Genomic DNA, 21,906 nt, shown 5'->3' with positions numbered 1-21,906 from the left:
CGACTGCTATTGACCACACCCACTGCTCCGCCTACTGTAATTCATTGTAATGTAACTGTTTTAGTATATATATTGGTGCACTGTTATTAAATGTTACGCCGATCCTGATCCTGCCCCCGGCAGCGCTGTCATCCTGTTCCCGTGCAGGTTGTCCTGTTCCTGTCCTTTATGCTGTATTAAACCTGCAAACTCCTACTACCTCGAATCTTGACTCTTATTTATTGAGCTATCTGTTATTGCTATGTCCAGTAAAACCTAGATCCGGTATTATTTATTTATATACCACATAATGGCGCCCGAACAGGGACTTGCCCTTTCCCCACGCGCCGGTGAAGCCACGCCGGCCCCCTGACCCTCTGCAGCCGTGACGGAACCATACCGTGCACGTGCAGATATTTCTGCTTCAAGTATCCCTCAGGCCCACGGAGGAGACGGAGGTGGCGGTCCAGCATCCAGACGAGGCGGTGGAGGAACGCGGCGAGTCCCGACCAGAGCCCAAGCCGAGAGTCCAAGGTCCGAGGTATCCGGAGGCCCACCCGTAACAGAAGTCCGAAGTTCGTCCGTCCGGCGTCGAAGCAGTCCAGTCCAGTCCGAGGCCTTCCGTTCTTGCTGCCCGGTGAGTACCATTGCTGGGGTAGTATCTAGACAGGGTCAATCTAATTGACTCTGGTCCGTGGGTTGGTGGTACACAGACCCAAAAACGAAGTGTCCACTTCGGTGGATGCGGGTCCTGACGTGTCTCTTTATGAGACCGGTAAGTTTCGTACTGTTTCAGCAGTGCATCTAGTTTCTGTTCTAGTCAGTTCTGTTCTCGAGAAAATTCATGTATTCTGTTTTCAGTATTCCAGGTAGTATTCTGTTCGAACTGTTATTTTAAATATTCTTCATGTATTTTAATGTCGTGGTATGAATGTGCAGTAATTATCGTGTTCATTGTGTATTGTATTGTGTCTAGATTACAGTTCAGTCATGCCCTTATTCTCGAAATTACGTCAGTTAAAAACTAGAAAAGGTCTGCTAGAAGCAGCAGTTCCTGTCCCGCCTAGGGACAGTCCAGGTCATTTTATGTATCAGAAGCATGGCATAAGTGCCATATTATATCTAGATTTATGGGTAGAGTATACCAAAGAGTTAGAGGAAAAGTATAGATGGCCCGTATCAGGTACGTGGGATGCCGAGTGCATCATGAGAGTAGAAGAAGCATTATGGAAAAAGAAAGCCAGACAGTCACAGAAAGATGCCATCGAGTTATGGCGCAAAGAATCTCATAAAAGAACCGAAAAAGAAATCAGAAAGTCAGAACTAAGTAGAGAATCCTTGGAACGAGCCCAGGAAAGGGAACTAATCGAGATAGGTGAACGAGTTAAAACAGAACAGTCAGACAGACAGAGGAATGCCCTTATTAAGGGTATGTATCCTCTTCTTGCCGAGGGCTTGCCAAAAGCGACCCCGGAAGCATGCAGTAATTTTCCGCCACCATTAGTTCCGACCAAGCTACGTCACAAACCGACCGCAGCTGATATTTTCATCTCGTCCTATTTGGACGACACAGTCCCGGAATATGCAAATCCTGTTCCGCCAGTCCCTGTAAATCAGGCAATTCCTGCTCCCCCAGACACCGGGGCACCTCTTGCAGTACCTGCTACGGTACCCCCGGTCCAGCCTACATTACAATTTCCCGCCGCGCTGGTACGAAGAGTATCAGTCGACGATTCCAGTTTAGGGGCCGCAGGAGGAGGTCCTCCTGGTACCCCGCCACCGCACCAACGTAGAACGTTGGCCGAGTTACATGAATGTGCGTTACAGCGTACGCCCAAATTTAAGTCCGTTGCAGAAATCCGACGAGCTCTCACTGAATGCCGCTATGATCCAGTTGCAGGTGATGATAGTACAGTAATATATTCCATCCGTGTAAGACGGGTGACCGGGTATTTAGACACCCTACCAGATATGAAAGGAGATCTAGACAGAATATATCGTTTCATCCGTACAGGGGATGATCCAGAAAGTATTGGCGAAGCCATGTCTCAAAGGAAAGCTGAGATCCAGCTCATGATATTAAAGTTTCTGATTAATTGTCTAATAAGAGAACAAGATTACCCGACTAAAGATCCGGCCGAAATGAAAATCCTGACAAGGTGGAGTGATAATATAGCCGAGGGTAAACACAAGACTATCAGTAGTATAGAGAGTATGTACAAGAAAATTCGTAAGGAAATACTAAAGTTACACGAACAACGTAAAGCAACACAAGTAAGCGAGAAAGAAAATGACTCTACTGAAGAGGTAGAGGACGAGAATCCCACTAGAATAGCGTATGTAGGAAAATCTAGATTTCCAGATCGCCATTTGCGCCTAGAACACAAGTCAGTTTTACATCATCCAGCACCAGAACAAGGTTCTCTGGAACAAGTATTTCAAGCTACCGATCACATTCTGAAATCACGAATCGGTTACAGTGAGTTAAGTACTATGCATGAACAAGAACTAGTCCGATCAGCGGTCCGATGGATTACTGATTCTATCACTTTTCCAGACGAAATAGTGGCACAAATGTTTCTGAAATTGCCCCCAGCCGAGCAACGACTGGTGGGTCTGTATATGATCCAGCACCTCATTACTCTGTATGAGGGTCAACATTCTGATCCAGGTCCGTTACACGATGTCCTGAACGGATCACTGACAGAATATCGACTGAAAGAATATCGACTACCCAAAATATCGTTGAGAAAATATCGACAGTCAAAATATCGAGTTCCAATCTACAAACAGGTAAGTACAAAAATATCGAGTACAAAATATCGTTTACAAAAATATCGTTGTAAAAAATATCGACTTTACTAAAAACAATGTTTAATTACATTAATATAAAAAATTAATTACTAAAATATAATTAACAATACTTAAAATAACTTTTAATAATTAAATAATTAATGAAAGTAAAAAAATAAAAAAAATTTCATCATATTTCTTAAAACATATATATATAGTAACAAAATTTAATTAAATAATAGGCAATATTGTATATGTACCCCAAAAACCCAAAACTGACCCTGAACCCTAAAAATACCCCTTTACCCAAAAACTGAAAACTGACCCTGAACCCTAAAAATACCCCTTTACCCAAAAACTGAAAACTGACCCTGAACCCTAAAAATACCCCTTTACCCAAAAACTGAAAACTGACCCTGAACCCTAAAAATACCCCTTTACCCAAAAACTGAAAACTGACCCTGAACCCTAAAAATACCCCTTTGCCCAAAAACTGAAAACTGACCCTGAACCCTAAAAATACCCCTTTAATTTAACATAATTAGCAATTAATCAATTAAATTAAAGTAATTACCAATTACATTTTAATTAATTAAAAAATATTTTTTAATTTACAATTATTTAAATATTACTACCAATTATTAATTATAATTAAATTACTTCCCACCCTATTCCCCTATAAACCCACAACCCGCTACAGAAAATACATTATTTTAATTTACATAATTAGCAATTAATCAATTAAATTAAATTAATTACCAATTTAATTGTAAATAATTAACATATATTATTTAATTACCAATTAATTAATTATTACTACCAATTAATAAATTTACATATTTAATTTATTATAATTAAATTACTTCCCACCCTATTCCCCTATAAACCCACAACCCGCTACAGAATAAAATTACACAATAATTTAAAAAAATTATTAATTAAAAATAATAATTAAAAAAAATTGACACTTTTCACATATAATATAACATAAAACACTATAAATAATTAAATATTATTTAAAAAACTATATTTTTTACTATCTAGATTATATACTTGGATATTTTCACTGTCTATATTATTTACAGTCGATATTACTTCACTTACCTTAAAAACGATATTTTGACTGTCGATATTCTGTCTAGTCGATATTTTCTCCAAACGATATTTACAACTCGATATTCTTTCCAGTCGATATTTTGGAGTCGATATTATGTCTGTGCACCGTCCTGAACGAGTTACTCCAGTATAGATGGAAAGGTTTAGGTACCGATTTAATTAGTGTCATTCTAGAACAGCGCCACAAATATAGTATGTTTTTGAACCCGCATTTTGTTCATGTCTCACCTCCAGAAAGTAAACCGTTTTACATAGACAGACAGAATCCGTTACGAGAAGTACACCCAGTTAGGACAACCGATGGTGAAATGCAACGAGTGTTTGTTTACACTCCGATTACAAAGATGGAACTCTTAGAGATGAAGAAATTAATTCCCTGTCATGACAAAGATCCAGCAGGGTTTCACCGAGAATTAAAAGACATGCTCCGTATGGGAGAATACACGTATCCAGATATAATTAAAATGTTAAAAGTCTTATTGCCCGCAGGGGTATACGAAAAACTCAAGGAAAAAGATTGGGAGGTGGGAGAGAAAAAGATCGATTGGGCAGTTCTCGAAGCTGAAGATAAGATACGAGTACCAGGTACCGGTCTAGGAGAAAAGTGTAAAGAATTACCAGAACTGTTAATACAAGTTTTGCCAAGATTATTAGCCACTAAAAAGGAAGACTGGGATGCAATCTCAGCCTGTAAACAGAAACAAGACGAAGACACTAGTGATTTTTATTCTAGATTCGAGAAATGTTTTAGTATAAACAGTGGCCTCAAGACAAGTAGCGAGTCATACCCTCATCTTTTTGTTACTAAATTAGTCGAGAATTCAAGTCCACAAGTTAAGAATCGAGTTTTGAAAGTCGAAAGTACCTGGCAAGCTAATACCCCGTCCCAGATGTTACAGTTGCTTCAATACCACCAGAATAGAATCAGAGAAGAACAAGATCATGAAAGGAAACGTATGAAAGACACGAAAATGAAAGTGCTGGTTGCACAATCTATTCCACAAGACAGTCAAAAGAGGGGTACGAATCAAGCCAGTCATCCTGCAGTTCCCGTTAAAGGGACATGCAATTATTGTAAACAGCCAGGTCATTTTATAAACGAGTGTGCAGTCCTGAAACACAATATAGCTACTGGTAAGACTAAAGAAAGACCACGTCCGCCTAGACAAGAACAAGTTTCACAGACTTCTCAGCCACAGAATGCACAACAGACAGTTCCAGTACCGCAGCCTATTGCTGCAACACAGCATGTTACACAACAGATGTACCAGTATGCACAGTCCGAGTATCCAGAGTATCAGCCATATTCATGAAACAGCCTAGAGAGGGAGGTAGGCTTGCCTCTCATCGAGATTCCTGTAGATCAAGAGGGTCCCTATGTTCATAGTCAAGTATTAGGGAAAGACAGAAAGTTTTTGATTGATACAGGGGCAAGTAGGACCACCATCAGTCACGCCGAAGTTCCAGGGGCTCCGCTCTCAGGCTCTAGAAATGTTTCCCTTGGATTTTCAGGAAAGCCTATTGTAAATGAGATATCTCAGCCAGTTACTCTAGAAGTAGGTCCATTGTCCCGCACTACTGATCTGTTACTTACGAAGTCATGTCCAGAAAATTTATTAGGCATTAAAACACTGAAAGAGTTAGGTGCAGTCATATGCTGCTCCCCAGAGGGAATACGACTGTTCCTACGTGACTTCAAGGGTCACTATGTATTACGAGATTTTGATCCAAGATTGTCCAATGTTCCGCAGCATTTATGGGCACAAGGTCCTACTGATGTTGGTTATATGCAAATCACACCCCATCGTGTGACTCTCAAGCCAGGTGTAGTGTTACCACGAATCAGACAGTACAGATTGCCACCTGAGGCTGTAGCAGCCTTATCCAAAATTATTGACGAGCTCATCGCTCAAGGAGTAGTTGTAGAAACTGACTCCAATGTATGTAATTCTCCGATCATTCCAGTCATGAAACGTACTGATCCAAATGCACCCCCAGTATATCGATTAGTGATTGACCTTCGAGAACTCAACAAATGTATTATTCCCCAGTACCCAGTTGTCCCAGATATCTCTTCCCTATTGACAGCCATTGATTCTGAAGCCTCATTTTTTTCAGTCATAGACCTCAAGAACGCGTTTTTCAGTGTCCCCATTCATCCAGACAGCCAGTTTCTTTTCGGATTTTGTTTAAATGGAAGGAGCTATATGTTCACACGCGCTCCTCAAGGTTTCACAGAAAGTCCAAGTATTTACAGTCAAGCACTTAAGAGACAACTAGACAATATTCACATGCCAACTGACACTGCCCTGCTCCAGTATGTCGATGATCTACTGATCACAGCCCGTTCTGAACGTGCTTGCGAGCGAGCATCCCTTACAGTCTTATATTTCCTTGCCGAGATGGGGCACAAGGTGTCCCCTTCGAAGCTTCAATTCTGTGTCCAGCAAGTGATCTATTTAGGCCACTTACTGTCCAAGAGGGGTAGGCAATTGACACCTGACCGTATCCAGTTAATAGCGAGTCTTCCTCAGCCCAAGACCCAGAAGGAGGTACGTGCTTTTATTGGCCTCACTTCTTACTGCAGACAAAGTGATTCCATAGTATTAGGACATTCCTTGACAGTACAAGTTCCACACTCCGTGGAAGTTCTTTTAAACCGAACACAGACTCAGCACTTGACAATTGCACGTTTAACAGGTTATGAATTGACACTGTTCCAGCCACACATAGAAATCAGACGCTGCAACGTTTTAAATCCTGCTACACTGTTACCGTCAGTTACTTCAAATCCTGCCACACATGACTGTGTGGAAGTAGTTAACATTATGACTAAGCCAAGACAAGACTTGACAGATATTCCATTACCAGATCCCGACCTGACACTTTATGTGGATGGTTCATGTATGAGAACAAGTACAGGAGAACTAGTAGCCGCGTATGCAGTGACTACTGACACTGAAGTTATTGAAACACATCGTATTGACACCCTGTCTGCTCAAGCAGCAGAGCTAGTTGCTCTGACTCAAGCCTGCATACACGCCAAGAACCTGAAAGTTAATGTTTACACAGATTCACGTTACGCATTTGGAGTCGTACACGACTTCGGAGTGCTCTGGCAGGAGAGAGGTTTCATGACTTCTCATGGAACCAAGATTCAGCATGGTCTCCTTATTCAAGCTCTGTTAGATGCCATACACTTACCGACATCCATTGCTATCATGAAATGCAAAGCACATACGAAAGTTACTGACACTATTTCTCAAGGTAATGATCTAGCAGATCGCACAGCCAAGCTTACAGCACAGACACCAGACGTTCCAGTAAATAAGACACCGACATACACTCCAGATCTGACTACCTGTATGACAGTTAAGGACCCCACTCAAGATGTCATAGATATCCAGTTACATGCTACTCCCGAGGAAATCAAGAAATGGTCCGAACAAGGAGGGGTCCAAACAGATCAGGGATGGGTAACGAAGGGTAAAGCCACATGGTTTCTCCCCGATTCTATGGTTCAAGTCATTATCAATACCGCACATAGTCCAGCACATTTAGGAGAAAAAGCTATGTTAGATAGTATCCAGAACATTTGGTTCAACAAGCATTTACGAGCTGCAGCCAAGCAGAAAGTCCGTACCTGTATGATATGTTGTCAGTTTAATCCAGGTAAAAGTGTCCCGGTGGAACAAGGTGGATTCCAGCCCCCTGACCACCCTTTTGAAGTCCTCCAGATGGATTATATTCAGATGGAGCGGTGTCGAGGTTTCAAGTATGTCCTTGTAGTTGTATGCGCTTTGTCCAGGTGGACAGAAGCATATCCAGTACCAGATTACACAGCCGCGACCACTGCCAAGCAGTTGGTTCGTGAATTCTTCCCCCGTTACGGACTCCCACGAGTCGTATATTCTGACAACGGCCAGCCATTCTCATCTGAGCTCATGAAACACATTTCCCTTTTGTTAGGGTACCAGTGGAAGTTCCATTGTGTACGCCATCCGGAAGCAGCCGGTCTCGTAGAGAGACATAATCAGACCCTGAAAATTCGAATTGCAAAAGTATGTAAAGAGAAAGGTGTGGACTGGCTAGTAGCTCTGCCAGTTGCCTTGTTTTATATGCGCATGGTCGCACATTCCAGATCAGGTCTGTCCCCTTATGAGGTCGTATTCGGCCGCCCCCCTAATATGTGGGGTACACCTAGACCTCGAAGTATTACCGATGTTTCAAGTAATATGCTGACAGATTACCTAGCTTCCTTGATGTCTGCCCTCAACTCTTGTCGTTCACAGGTTGCTGCCGCATTTCCAGACAATACCGAGGTGGCACCGCATGAAATCGTTCCCGGATCCATGGTTCTGGTCAGGAACTTTGATCGTTCAAGTCCGCTGGAGCCTCGCTGGAAGGAACCCTGACAGGTCCTCCTGGCCACCCGTACTGCCGTCAAGCTGGAAGGCAGGAAGGGCTGGGTCCATTTGTCACATGTGAAAAGATTTTTTGGATTGAAACCTGTTTCAAAGAACATTTCCGAGGATCTTAAAGACTGCCAAAGTACTATTCTTAAGGACTGTCCCGCAAAAGACATTGCTACGAACCCTTCCCTGTTAGAGAAAACTCCGCAACAGGAGTATAAGCTTAAACTAAGGTCTAGTAAAATAAGTCAGCCAGTTTGATTGTCTAAGTCCTCCCCTAGGTGAAACGGTTAGACCGGTTTCTGACATGTATATAATAGACCCCCATAGAGAGAGAGTTAGTGAGAACTCTAGAAGTTGCACTATTATTTTATGTTTTCTGCTATATTTCAGCATTATGATTTCCTGCACCAGTTATGCATTTTATTTGTATTTTTCAGTTTCTCATGTAAATAAGTCTGCTAATGTTACAGTAGAGCACACGTTTAGTGATCTGCCTCCTCATGAACTCTCTTATCGTCTTGCTATGCGTAATAATTCTTTTATCCGCATGTTACATTATTCACACCAGACCAGCAATGCCACTAATTGTTGGGTGTGTGGTCGACTCCCCCCTTTCCAGACACCGAAGGGAGTTCTGCCACTCTTTCCTTATCCATTTTCACATAATGGTTCGTGTGGAGCATGGTCCACGTTAACGTCATCCTCAACAGATATGTCTTTTCTGAACAGTACATGTTTCCCAGACAAGCAAGGTCTTCCCCACAGAACAGGGTTAGATCTAGAAAATGAAGTTTATAATTTGGGTAATTATTCTTCGAATTTTATGGTCCTGAATGTTCAGTCTGATTCTACTCCAGACTTACCTGTTATGTCTGTATTACCAGTCAAAGGTGAATTATGTGTCCGAAATAATGGTTCCGTACATGTAGGCCATAGTGATTGTACTACTATTGTCAAGTATAGTGACAGTAGGAAATCTATTTTCAAAGCTTCACGTCATTCTTATTTTGTTTGTGGTCAGACCGCATATGTTCGTCTGCCCCTTGATTGGGATGGTACATGTTACATTGCCTTCCTACTGCCACCAGTTTTCCTAGCCCCACCTGACTATCATAGGAATTCCCACCTAGTACATACTAGACACAAGAGAAATTTCCCGATTGTCGATTATACTGAAACTGCTCTAGAACAATACATAGATATCAATAAAGGTGTCTTCCCCTACTTAGGTACTGTCGTGAATAGTAAACTGATACGTAGATTAACCAGAACCCTTGAAGCAGTAGTGATTGAGACTACTTCTGCTCTAGGTAACTTAACCGAAGAACAATCCTTTATGAGAATTGTCGTGCTCCAGAATCGTCTCGTCCTTGACGTCATACTGGCCGATAGGGGCGGGGCATGTAGAGTCATCGGATCTAGTTGCTGCATTTTCATTCCTAATAACGCACCGTCTGTTTATTCAGCTATTACCAGACTCCATAAAATTGCCCATATGTTACACCAAGATCCAGGCACCTGGACATGGTCCGGTTGGTTCTGGAATATAATTTCCGCCTGGGGATGGAAAGTATTGTCATTTCTGGGTATTGCAGTAGCGATCATATTCAGTTGCTGCCTCTGTTTACAATGTGGCCCTGCGATTTGCGGCATTTGTGCTACATCTTGTGTTCCTAGTCCCAAGTCCCGTCCTAAATCCCGTTCCAAGAAAATTCGAGACGAGCAAATGATACTGTATGAAATGATAGATGGTATCATGAATATTGATGTTTCCTGATGGAAACGTAGTGACAAGGAGGGAATGTGGAAAAGTAAATTTTGCCATGTTCTGTGTCCCTACGTGTCCTCCATCTTATGTTATGTGTGCATGATTAAATATGCATATGTATCCCCCATGTTTGATTAAAGACGCAATTACAGTTGTGTCCATCACTAGTATGCCAGTCTCCAGTTCTCATGAAAGCTACGAGTATCAGGCCTATGTAAAGTTACGTTGCCACGTTTCTCAGTGTGCACGTTATTTTATTGTAAAGTCCCCGTTTCTAGGCCTCAAAAGGGACCGGACACCAGATTCAGCTCCTGTCTCCTGAGCCTCGCTGAGGAGCGATACAGCCCCCACCTGTATCCTCGACCCTTCACTTACTTCCTGCCTCACAGTGCCCGGCTCAGCCTGGCTCTGCCTCTGAGTCTGCCAAGAGTATGTTATGATTCTAGTTATCAGTCCAGCCCTCCTTCTCTGCATTCCTAAGCTACTGAATCGCATCAATAGTTTCCGTCATTGTCTAGCCTTTACGTCTCCATGTAAGAGAAATACTGCATTTAATGGTCATTTAATATTCTTCATCACGCACTACATGTAGAATAATGCATGCACCATTCTTAGAGTCTGTTAGCCTTTACCCCGATAACTTTTGGATTCTATCAACATGTTCTCTAAACATCAGATACTAGATACTGTTTAGGTACATGTCGCCCTGACTCTCCAGACTTCAGTCTCTGCTCCTAGCACAGAGTTCATAGCCCCCAGCTTCTCCTAGTAACACGTTATTGTCAGTTTGCGCGCACCATTAGGTTAGTGGTCCCGGCTCCTTAGGTAGCCCCCTCCATGTTTCCGCCCCATTTATGACATATTCTGTTACATTTCATCACATGTCTATGTATACGCCCCTGTTACACCCATTTTCACCCTTATCTTTCGCGACTGCTATTGACCACACCCACTGCTCCGCCTACTGTAATTCATTGTAATGTAACTGTTTTAGTATATATATTGGTGCACTGTTATTAAATGTTACGCCGATCCTGATCCTGCCCCCGGCAGCGCTGTCATCCTGTTCCCGTGCAGGTTGTCCTGTTCCTGTCCTTTATGCTGTATTAAACCTGCAAACTCCTACTACCTCGAATCTTGACTCTTATTTATTGAGCTATCTGTTATTGCTATGTCCAGTAAAACCTAGATCCGGTATTATTTATTTATATACCACAAAGGAAAGGAAGAAGAGGAAGGCAAAAAGAAAGAGGAAGGGAAGAAAGAAAACAGAAGGAAGAAGAGAAGAGAAGAAGGAAAGAAAGAAGAGGAAGGCTAAAATGAAAGAGGAAGGGAAGAAAGAAAACAGAAGTAAGGAAAGGAGTACAGAAAAAAGAATGCCAGACAGCGCTAAAAAGATAGTGCGATCTCATGAGCTAATAGTCAGAGTTCATGTAAGATGCTGATATGGTGTGAAAAGGCAGTCGTTAGATAAACTAAAGCCACTTTGAAAGGAATTTACAACGGCATTGGCAGGAGACAGGAACTGATAAAGCTGGAATGTGCCCGTCCTGCTATCACATCAGGCTCTACAAAGGCAACACTAAAGTGATGAAGTAGAAACAAAAACACTGACACTGAAGGGAACTACCTTTTGTGTGGATGTGCTCCCTGTGAAAGGGCTAAATACAGTCACTCAAAGTGAAGCTCGCCAACGACTGAAGTACGCTAACCCATTGCCCCATGCTGTATGCTGTAGTGGGCGGAAGCAAAATGTGAATGTCAAGAACAGACCAATGGATGAAGAGAGGTGGGTATAAGCTCCTTTAGTTTAATATACTTTACGTATAAGTTTGGCAAAATCAAACGGTCTTGGCTAACACCAGACTTAATAATGTCCCTTAAAATGTTGCTCATGAAGTAGGGATATCCCTTGTCGAGCATCTCTGGATTAGACTTGGCAACAGACCCCTTTAGATGGGTAGGCTGTGGTAATCGCAAAACGTATCCATTTAAATATTAGAGTAAAAAGGTTGTTTACCTTGTTCTGAAACTCTAAAAGTCACAAATAAAAAAATGAGTCTTTCAAAAACTGGCAGTTCTTTCAATGCAAATAGACAAAGCTCTCCGCACGTCCATACAATGCAAACTTTTTTCAAACCCAGATGATAGTTCAAGATAAAAGGTGAGGAAAATGATATCATGAGAACATTGAAATACTGAAGGAGCTTAGGGAAGAAAAAATGGTAATGAATGTTAGACCAATTATCTAAAAACAAACGTGAATGGGGTTCTTCAGACAAGAATGTCCTTACTTCCCCCACTCTATGACCAGAGCAAATGGACACAAGAAAGGGGCAGAGATGGTATAAATAGAGGTGATGGAACTAGAAGAAAGATACAAGGGGGGCATCTTGCCAATTGGACTAGAAGAAGGTATCACTGATATCTAGGCACACAATGAGCTACAGTCATCATTTTGACCTCCTTGTCTTGAAGCTTCCGAAGATCAGAGGAAAAGGGGAGAAGAAATACAAAAGCTGTCGGCCAAGGAATTGATAGAGCATTTGCTCTTCATGCTATCTAAGCTGGAACCAGAGATAAAAACCTTGGAAGGATAGCATTTCTCCCTGAGGTAAACAGGTCGATTCCAGGTTGGCTAAAAAGGCATCCTACATTCGGGATAGCTTAAAATATGGTTTATCAAACAGAGGGTGATAGGGGAATTCTGGTGCTCATGTATGCTTTACCCAAAAAAGCAACAACAGACGAGTTGTCTGACATAAAAGTCTCTAGGATTCTACAAACATGTTTACTGTGTGCAAGGCTCTGGACAAGACCAAGGGCCAGATGTAGGTAGCCAAATACCGGTCGGTAACGGCCGATTTCGGCCGTTACCGACCGGTATTTGGCTTTTGACATGTAGGTAGGTCGGAATTTACAGAATCGGTATATTTACCGATTCGGTAAATTTACCACTTTGGTATTTTTCCGAATCGGTAAATATACCGATTCTGTAAATACATATGTAGGTGGCACAGTTTGCAGTGCCACAGGCCTTTAGGATTTCTTATTTTACCACCCAATCCTATTGGGTGGTAAAATACCGAATTCCAGTGTACATGCACATCTGTGCATGTACACCTATGCCATGTGACACACAGACATGCTCTTAGGGCATGTCTGTGTGCCACATGGCAAACAAGCCTGCATTTGGGGTGCTACAGGGTGTCAAAGTGACACCCCGTTCCCCCTGCCAGGATTCGGTATTTACCGATTCTGTAAATACCGAATCGGTATTTCCCATTGATTCCTATGGGCTTCAAGGCCAATAGGAATCAATGGGAAATACCGATTCGGTATTTACAGAATCGGTAAATACCGACTCTTACAGAATCGGTAATTGTAAAATTCAAATTATCTACATCTGCCTCCTTCCAATTTACCTACTCTTAAATACCGATTCGGTATGATTCGGTATTTAAGAGTAGGTAAATCGGAATTACCTACATCTGGCCACAAATGCTTAAGCGATGGGGATACTGATGAATTTGTAATTCATACGAACTTTAATTGTGGTACTAAGTTTGTTGTATACATACCTATATGTAAATACAATTGTATATATGTGGGGAGCATGATTTGAGCTATGAGGGATAGAGTCGGTGAAAACATGAGGGGATTGAAATCAGGAAATTTAAAATACCCTATAGTCATTCATGCCATGGAGTGTGAGGCACAGGGACAACAAATGCGTTTCCAATTTTTTTGTATCGATCATATGGCCAGGGACCCCGAGGTGGGAATAGAGAATTGAATTTACATGAACCTACCTGGATTATCAAATTGCTTGCAGATGGGAGAGGATTAAATATGGATTATGAGCTTCAGTATTTTTTGGGAGGAGTGAAATATTCTCTCCCTGTAATGTGATGGATGCGGCATTGCCTCCCCATCAATGTAATACTATATGTATCTTTGATCGTACTGGTTTTACAATTTGAGGGGTTTAATTTGAGCCTTGCACATTGTGATCTGCAGTATGAAGGCTTATACCAAGTAAGAGACCGATTACGATGTCAGAAAGCCCCTTCCCGACAGTCGGAATCTCCTTGACCGTGTCGGAGCCAATCTGACTGACTCGGTCGCTTTACATTCCGCCAGCCCGTTTACAATGTTTGCGTTCGGAAGGTAAACCGCATGGTTGGTGATTCCGAATTGGTTTGTGTTAGTCGGAACCACATCGCACACAACTATGGACAGCTTTTCCGTCCTCAGGATTACTATGTCAATTTCCAACAGCCTTTCCGCATCGGGCTGTATGACACGAAAAGGTTGTCGGAAAGTGACTTTGGGGGCTCATAGCTGGCCTCCCATCATCCTGCAGCCTCCGGTTGGAGGACAATGGGGTACCTAAGGGACCACCCTGTAAAACCCTGGGGTGTCCACGACACGGTGTAGGGTTCACTGCATACACACACTTTTCCCATAGGAGCCTGTGTTACAGCCGGTTGTCGGGCATTACACAAGATCCCATAGGAAACAACGGAAATCTGACCGAACAGTGTTCAGTCTTGTCATAATGCGGCAGGCGGAACGGCTGACCGCGAGTCGGTTGGTCTCAATTCAGAGTCAGTGTGGGGCAGAGGCTTTCCGTCCAACATCGTAATCGGCCCTTATATGGAGGTTGTGATATGAATGGTTGGCTGAATGGTCGGCTGATGAAGTGCTGACTGCATGTCAGCTTTGAGTTAATTTGCTCCTATTAATACTAATGGTGATCCTCTTACACCAACTGTATGGTGGATATGAGATCGGATAGTCAGCCACTGAGGTGCTGACCGAGTGTTGGTTTTGAGCTAATCTGCTTCTGTTAATATTAAGGTTGATACTTATATGGTTTTGCCTCGAATTGGGTGGTGATAGATTTTATGTATTTTCAATCTGTCCCATGTCTTATACTGTAGTGCAAGTTTTGCGTGATGAAACTCTTAAAGTGGTACTCTGATATCATATCCAATGAGGTGACGGCTGAGGGGATTATATATATTTTATAATATGAACGATGTTGCTATATACCGATAGGGACTCTGGGTTTACTACACCGAGCTAAGGTGTCTTGATCGATGACCTTTGGAATAGGGGCGTAGTCTGTTTTTTAATGGTTACAACTGCACTTGGGTCTGTCCGGATTATTGTAAACAATTAAAGCAATTAATCAAACAACAGTCCACCAGGGATATTTATGTTCAGTATACACATAAGGGGCCACCCCTCTAAAATATTGGGGAGATTTATATGCAAGGCACAAATGTAGGACACATAAATTGGAGGTATAATAAAATATTTGAGATTGTGTTAAGATGGCGGTCGCCGCAGTGGAAGCACAATTGTCCAATTTCAATGCTTATACCTATACAATGAAAGAAAGATGGTGCCCTGTACCATAGGCAATGACCATGACTACACCTGTAGTGGTAAATGCACTGATGGGGACTTTTACTCTAGTGGTTTCCCCAAGGAAGTTGTGTCTGACAGGGACACAAACTTCATGTCTGCATATATGGAGTCAATGTGGAAGAAGTTTTTGAACTTGTCTGGTGGTATTATACTAGGATCTGGCGCCTCAGGGGAAAGTGCACCTTGTTTGATTTTTACTGAAACTGATTGGGTTGGTGACGGTGCTATAAGGAGAAGAGAACCACACTCCCTCTTCTATGTTAGGCAAGAGCCACAATGTACAAAATACTCCTTAGCACACGTTTTTTGCTCCGAAACGACGGCAGTGGGGACTGAACCAAACACACGAAGGGCAAAGCGAAAGCTACCCAAAGAAGAACAGGCACTCCGGTCCGAGTTGATTGAACTGAAAAATCACGAACAAGTCCCCTAAAGGAACCCCTTTGAGGGTTGGAATTATCACCTCAAAAACTACAGAGAGACACTACGGAATATAGCCTTGAGAAAGTCGAGGGTTACATCCCCTAGCGACGAAACAGGTGTTGGCTGTGAAGTCCTCAGAAATAAACGACACCAATCGACAACCCTGATTGACACAAATTTCAATTATTAATGAATGCTTGACGAATGTATTGTGAAAACACATGTACTTGCAATAAGATACAAAAAACATGTGCTAAGGAGTATTTTGTACAATGTGGAAGAAGTGCAGGGTAACCTACAAGTACTCCACTCCTTACCACCCACAAACAAATGGGCTTGCTCAGATTCAACAAGACCCTGAAGTGCATGAACAGAGGCCTGGCTACCTGTGGAATAAATGGGACATCTGCTTGAAATGGCTGTTGTTTGCCTACAGGGAGGAACCACAGAATCTAGTGGGCTTCATCCCCCTTGAGCGTCTGCATGGGCCCCCTGTTAGAGAACCTCTGAGTTTGGCGAAGGACGGGTGGGAGCAAACTCCCAGGCAGATTCCCCAGGATGTAGTGAGCTACATCCTGGCCATCAGAAGCCAAATGGCTTAGTTGTGGAAGCAGGCTTCTGACAACATAGAAGCCATTCAGTCTGTAATGAAAGGGTGGTATGACCTAAATTCTACCACTGTGGAATTGCAGTCTGGGCAGAAAGTGTTGGTTATGGAACCCATGGAACTCAGGGTCTTCTAGGGCCATTGGAATGGGCCTTATGTGGTGATTGAGCAGAAAGGTAAGGCTCATGCCTGATGCACCTTAAGATGCCCAGACAACCCCACCTGGGCTTCATATCAATCACCTCAAACTTCAATTTGAGAGGCCTGAGATCACCATGCTGCTGATGACAATTGGAGAAGAGGATGAGGAAAGTGAAGCTCTCCCTGACCTCTTACAATCCAAGAAGAAAGATGGGCCTGTTGAAGGAGTAATCCTTTCCCTCAGCCTTATTCCTGAACAGCAGAGGGACTCCCACCAAGTGTTGGGACAGTAGTCCTCTCTTTGATCTCTTATTCCTGGGTCTAGCCACCTGTGTTCCCATGATATGGACAAGGGACAACCTCCCTGTCACGAATAAATCTTACAAGTTGTCAGATGAGGTTCGGGCCAGCATTAAGAGTGACGTCTCTAAAATGCTGGAGTTGGGGGTGATAGAACCCTCCAGTAGCCCTTGGTCAAGTCCTGTGGTTCTGGTACCAAAAGCTGCCCCACTGGGCACCACACCTGAGCTGCGGTTCTATGTGGATTATAGACGGCTAAACTTAGTGACTAAGACAGATGCTCATCCCATCGCTCGAGCTGATTGACCGGTTAGGGGCTCCCCAGTAAGTACTTAAGTACCTTTGATTTTACATCAGGGTACTGGCAGGTCAGCATACTAGAAGGTGCCAAGGAGAGGTCAGCCTACTCCACTCCAGAGGGCCACTATCAATTTGGTGGGATTCCCTATAGACTCACAAAATGCCCCTGCCACCTTCCAGAGGTTGGTGAACCAGGTCCTTGCTGGTATGGAGGCCTTCTCAGCTGCCTATCTGGAAGACATAGCTGTCTTCAGTAGCAGTTGGAAGGACCACCTTTTTCACCTCTAGGAAGCACTGTGGGCTCTTCAACAGGCAGGCCTGATTATCAAGGCCAGTAAGTAGGGCGGTGAGTGGACAGTGGCAGTGTCCCTGCTGCTTTGACGGCGTGAGTATTACTGCGTGCGCTGATACTGTTTTAAAACCTGACTGCGAGCATTTTAAAAACATAGCTGATTTTAATAGCGCGGGGCATTGGAGGAGAGCGCTCTGGCATACTATTTGTGCTGTCATCTCACGGTGACTTAAATCTTTTATTGGGGGCACTGTGCGCTGCTGAGGTCATACCTGAAGGCAGCTGCAGGGGCAGGAACATCGCGCAGGAGGGCTTGGCTCGTTTCCTCCTTCCCGCCTCGTTCTGACGCCGGTGATTAGCACCGTTCGAGCAGAGGGCGGGGAAGGTCCGAGCAAGCCACTTCCGGTGCGCAGGGGAGGATGGGCAGCGCTCTAGTGGTGCAGACGCTGTGGGGAGATAAAAGGCACTGGACTACGGGCCCTGGTGGCGGTGAGTGGACAGTGGCAGTGTCCCTGCTGATTTGAGGGCGCGAGTATCACTGCGTGCACTGATACTGTTTTAAAAGCTGACTGTGAGCACTTTAAAAACATAGCTGATTTTAATAGCGCGGGGCATTGGAGGAGAGCGCTCTGGCATACCATTTGGGCTGTCATCTCACGGTGACTTAAATCTTTTATTGGGGGCACTGTGCGCTGCTGAGGTCATACCTGAAGGCAGCTGCAGGGGCAGGAACATCGCGCAGGAGGGCTTGGCTCGTTTCCTCCTCCCCGCCTCGTTCTGACCCCGGTGATTAGCACCGTTCGAGCAGTGGGCGGGGAAGGTCCGAGCAAGCCACTTCCGGTGCGCAGGGGAGGACGGGCAGAGCTCTAGTGGTGCAGACACTGTGGGGAGATAAAAGGCACTGGACTACGGGCCCCGGTGGCGGTGAGTGGACAGTGGCAGTGTCCCTGCTGCTTTGACGGCGTGAGTATCACTGCGTGCGTGGATACTGTTTTAAAATCTGACTGCGAGCATTTTAAAAACATAGCTGATTTTAATAGCGCGGGGCATTGGAGGAGAGCGCTCTGGCATACTATTTGTGCTGTCATCTCACGGTGACTAAAATCTTTTATTGGGGGCACTGTGCGCTGCTGAGGTCATACCTGAAGGCAGCTGCGGAGGCAGGAACATCACGCAGGAGGGCTTGGCTTGTTTCCTCCTTCCCGCCTCGTTCTGACCCCGGTGATTAGCACCGTTCGAGCAGAGGGCGGTGAAGGTCCGAGCAAGCCACTTCCGCTGCACAGGGGAGGACGGGCAGCGCTCTAGTGGTGCAGACGCTGTGGGGAGATAAAAGGCACTGGACTACGGGCCCCGGTGGCGGTGAGTGGACAGTGGCAGTGTCCCTGCTGCTTTGACGGCGCGAGTATCACTGCGTGCGCTGATACTGTTTTAAAATCTGACTGCGAGCATTTTAAAAACATAGCTGATTTTAATAGCGCGGGGCATTGGAGGAGAGCGCTCTGGCATACTATTTGTGCTGTCATCTCACGGTGACTAAAATCTTTTATTGGGGGCACTGTGCGCTGCTGAGGTCATACCTGAAGGCAGCTGCAGGGGCAGGAACATCGTGCAGGAGGGCTTGGCTCGTTTCCTCCTTCCCGCCTCGTTCTGACGCCGGTGATTAGCACCGTTCGAGCAGAGGGCGGGGAAGGTCCGAGCAAGCCACTTCCGGTGCGCAGGGGAGGACGGGCAGCGCTCTAGTGGTGCAGACGCTGTGGGGAGATAAAAGGCACTGGACTACGGGCCCCGGTGGCGGTGAGTGGACAGTGGCAGTGTCCCTGCTGCTTTGACGGCGCGAGTATCACTGCATGCGCTGATATTGTTTTAAAAGCTGACTGCGAGCATTTTTAAAAAGTAGCTGATTTTAATAGCGCGGGGCATTGGAGGAGAGCGCTCTGGCATACTATTTGTGCTGTCATCTCACAGTGACTTAAATCTTTTATTGGGGGCACTGTGCGCTGCTGAGGTCATACCTGAAGGCAGCTGCAGGGGCAGGAACATCGCGCAGGAGGGCTTGGCTCGTTTCCTCCTTCCCGCCTCGTTCTGACGCCGGTGATTAGCACCGTTCGAGCAGAGGGCGGGGAAGGTCCGAGCAAGCCACTTCCGGTGCGCAGGGGAGGACGGGCAGCGCTCTAGTGGTGCAGACGCTGTGGGGAGATAAAAGGCGGATGTCCACACAGCAGCGCAGCGGACGAGCGCAGCGGGCGCGACGAAGGCACGCCGAAGTCGCGCTTAAGTCAAGCCCGTCTGCGCCCGTCCGCGATCGTTCACGGGCCAGGGCCAGACCCCATGCCCCATGGGGTGGGCACTTACAATGGAGTCGAAGGGAGCTGATGGCCCTCCGCAGTGTCACCTCCAGTCCCTGTTTGCACAGTATGAGGGTGGAGGAGAATGTGGGCTGTGGGCACTGCCATTTTTCCTATAAATTGGAAAGGGATGTGGGAAGCGAGCACCACGACCTAGCCTGCGGCCTGCTGAATGTACGCTCTCTGCGGAAACACAAGTTAGATCTGTACGATCTACTCACTGAGAAGCAGTGGGATTTTGTATTTCTCACAGAGACGTGGCTCGATGAGTGCTCAGCCCCTGATGTTTTGGAGGCGTTGCCAGAGACTACACTATGCTTAGGCAGGGCAGACCTACCGGTAGAGGAGGGGGTATAGCGATTGTAGTCAAGCAACGCCTACGGTGCCACTTAGACCACATCCCCATTCTGGACAGTGAGGCGGGTAGTTTTACCATTAAGGTAAATGACGGATACAGGATGAAGGGTCTTCTGATCTACAGACCCTTTGGCCCCCTGGCCAGGTTTGGGGACAGCCTGGTGGAAGGCATTATTGAGGCTGCGTTGCGCAGGGATAAGTTCCTGGTGCTGGGGGACCTTAACATGCACTTGGATGACTCCATGGACAAAGCGGCCATGGACCTCTGCCAAGCGTTGGGGGCCCTTCAGCTGAATCAGATAGTAAGAGGGCCCACCCACCAGCAGGGCCACTTGCTGGACCCCATATTTGCCAACTGGGGGGAAGTAGATGCCCTGACTCCCACTCCTATTCCCTGGTCGGACCATCACTTGGTACCTTTTACCATACGTATCCCTGGGGCTAGATTACCGGAGCCAGCGCCCCGGTACCACCCGAGGCAGAGATGGGCCACCTTCTCCCAGGCTAAGTTTAGTGCGGCGCTTATTAGAGGGGGGAGTCCAGGGGGGGATGACGTGGAAACAGCTAATGCCAACCTCTGTAAACGCATAACCAAGGCACTTGACTGCACGGCCCCACTCTCCCTTGCAAAATTGGGTGGCCGCACTCAAAAAACGGCCCCGTGGTATAGTGACGAGCTTCGAGTCGCTAAAGCAACACTGAAGCGTGCTGAAAGGCAGTGGCGGGGCGCTTTTGCCACGGATGCCAAGGAGGTTTATCTAATTGAGAGACCCGCCTATCATGGGCTAATTAGGAAGACCAAAGCGGCATACTATGCCACCAGGATTATGGAGGCTGGGAATTCCACTAAGGAACTGTTTTTAGTATACAAAACTCTTTCGGGAGGGATGCCCTCCACTGCGCCAGATAATTGCTCAGTGGAGTCCTGTAACAGGATTGTGGACTTCTTTGCCGAAAAAGTAGAAAAAATATACTCGGCCTTCCCTAGCCATCCTACTACAGGGTCTGAGTTTGTAGAATCTCCCAAGGAATGGGGGGACCGACACATGTTGACTAACTTTGTCACCCCATCCCCGGAGATTCTCTTGCAGATCTGTAGGTCAGTAAAATCGGGCTCCCCTCGGGACCCTACTAGGCCAAAACGGCTATTCGGCAGCTTGCCAGCGATGGAACCGTATATTAGACATCTTTTGGATATCTCCTTCAGGACCAAAACTGTGCCCAGAGACTGGAAACAGGCGGTGGTGTTACCTCTCCAAAAGAAGCCTAACATCAGCTTCAAAAAATTGGAGAACCTCCAGCCAATTTCCCTTCTACCCTACATGGCTAAAGTGGCGGAGAAAACAGTAAATACACAACTGATGGAGTTCGTGGAAGAGGCCACCCTCCTTCACGAGACCCAGTTTGGTTTTCGTCCCCGCCACTCTACTGAATCAGCGTTACTGATGGCAGTGGAGACCTTACGCCAGGGGGTGGATGAGGGCCAGACTATGGCTCTCATCCTACTGGATCTAAGTGCAGCATTCAACACTGTAGCTCATACCACCTTGCTACAGTGTCTGAATGATGGAGGGGTATCGGGAGCTGCACTGGAATGGGTCCAGTCTTTTTTGACAGGGAGAGGCTTTCAG

General features: G+C 45.3%; 1 protein-coding gene across 2 annotated transcripts in view; it reads left to right on the top strand.

Moving 5' to 3' along the window:
- Positions 1-21,906, top strand: part of PTPN5 (protein tyrosine phosphatase non-receptor type 5) — a 588,489-nt gene that overhangs the window by 387,948 nt on the left and 178,635 nt on the right. The gene's annotated exons all lie outside the window — the stretch shown is intronic.

This window comes from Lissotriton helveticus, chromosome 3_1 (assembly GCF_964261635.1).
Source record: "Lissotriton helveticus chromosome 3_1, aLisHel1.1, whole genome shotgun sequence".
Lineage (NCBI taxonomy): Eukaryota > Metazoa > Chordata > Amphibia > Caudata > Salamandridae > Lissotriton > Lissotriton helveticus.
Note: the sequence above shows the minus strand (reverse complement) of the source record. Positions and strands in the feature narration are given on the sequence as shown.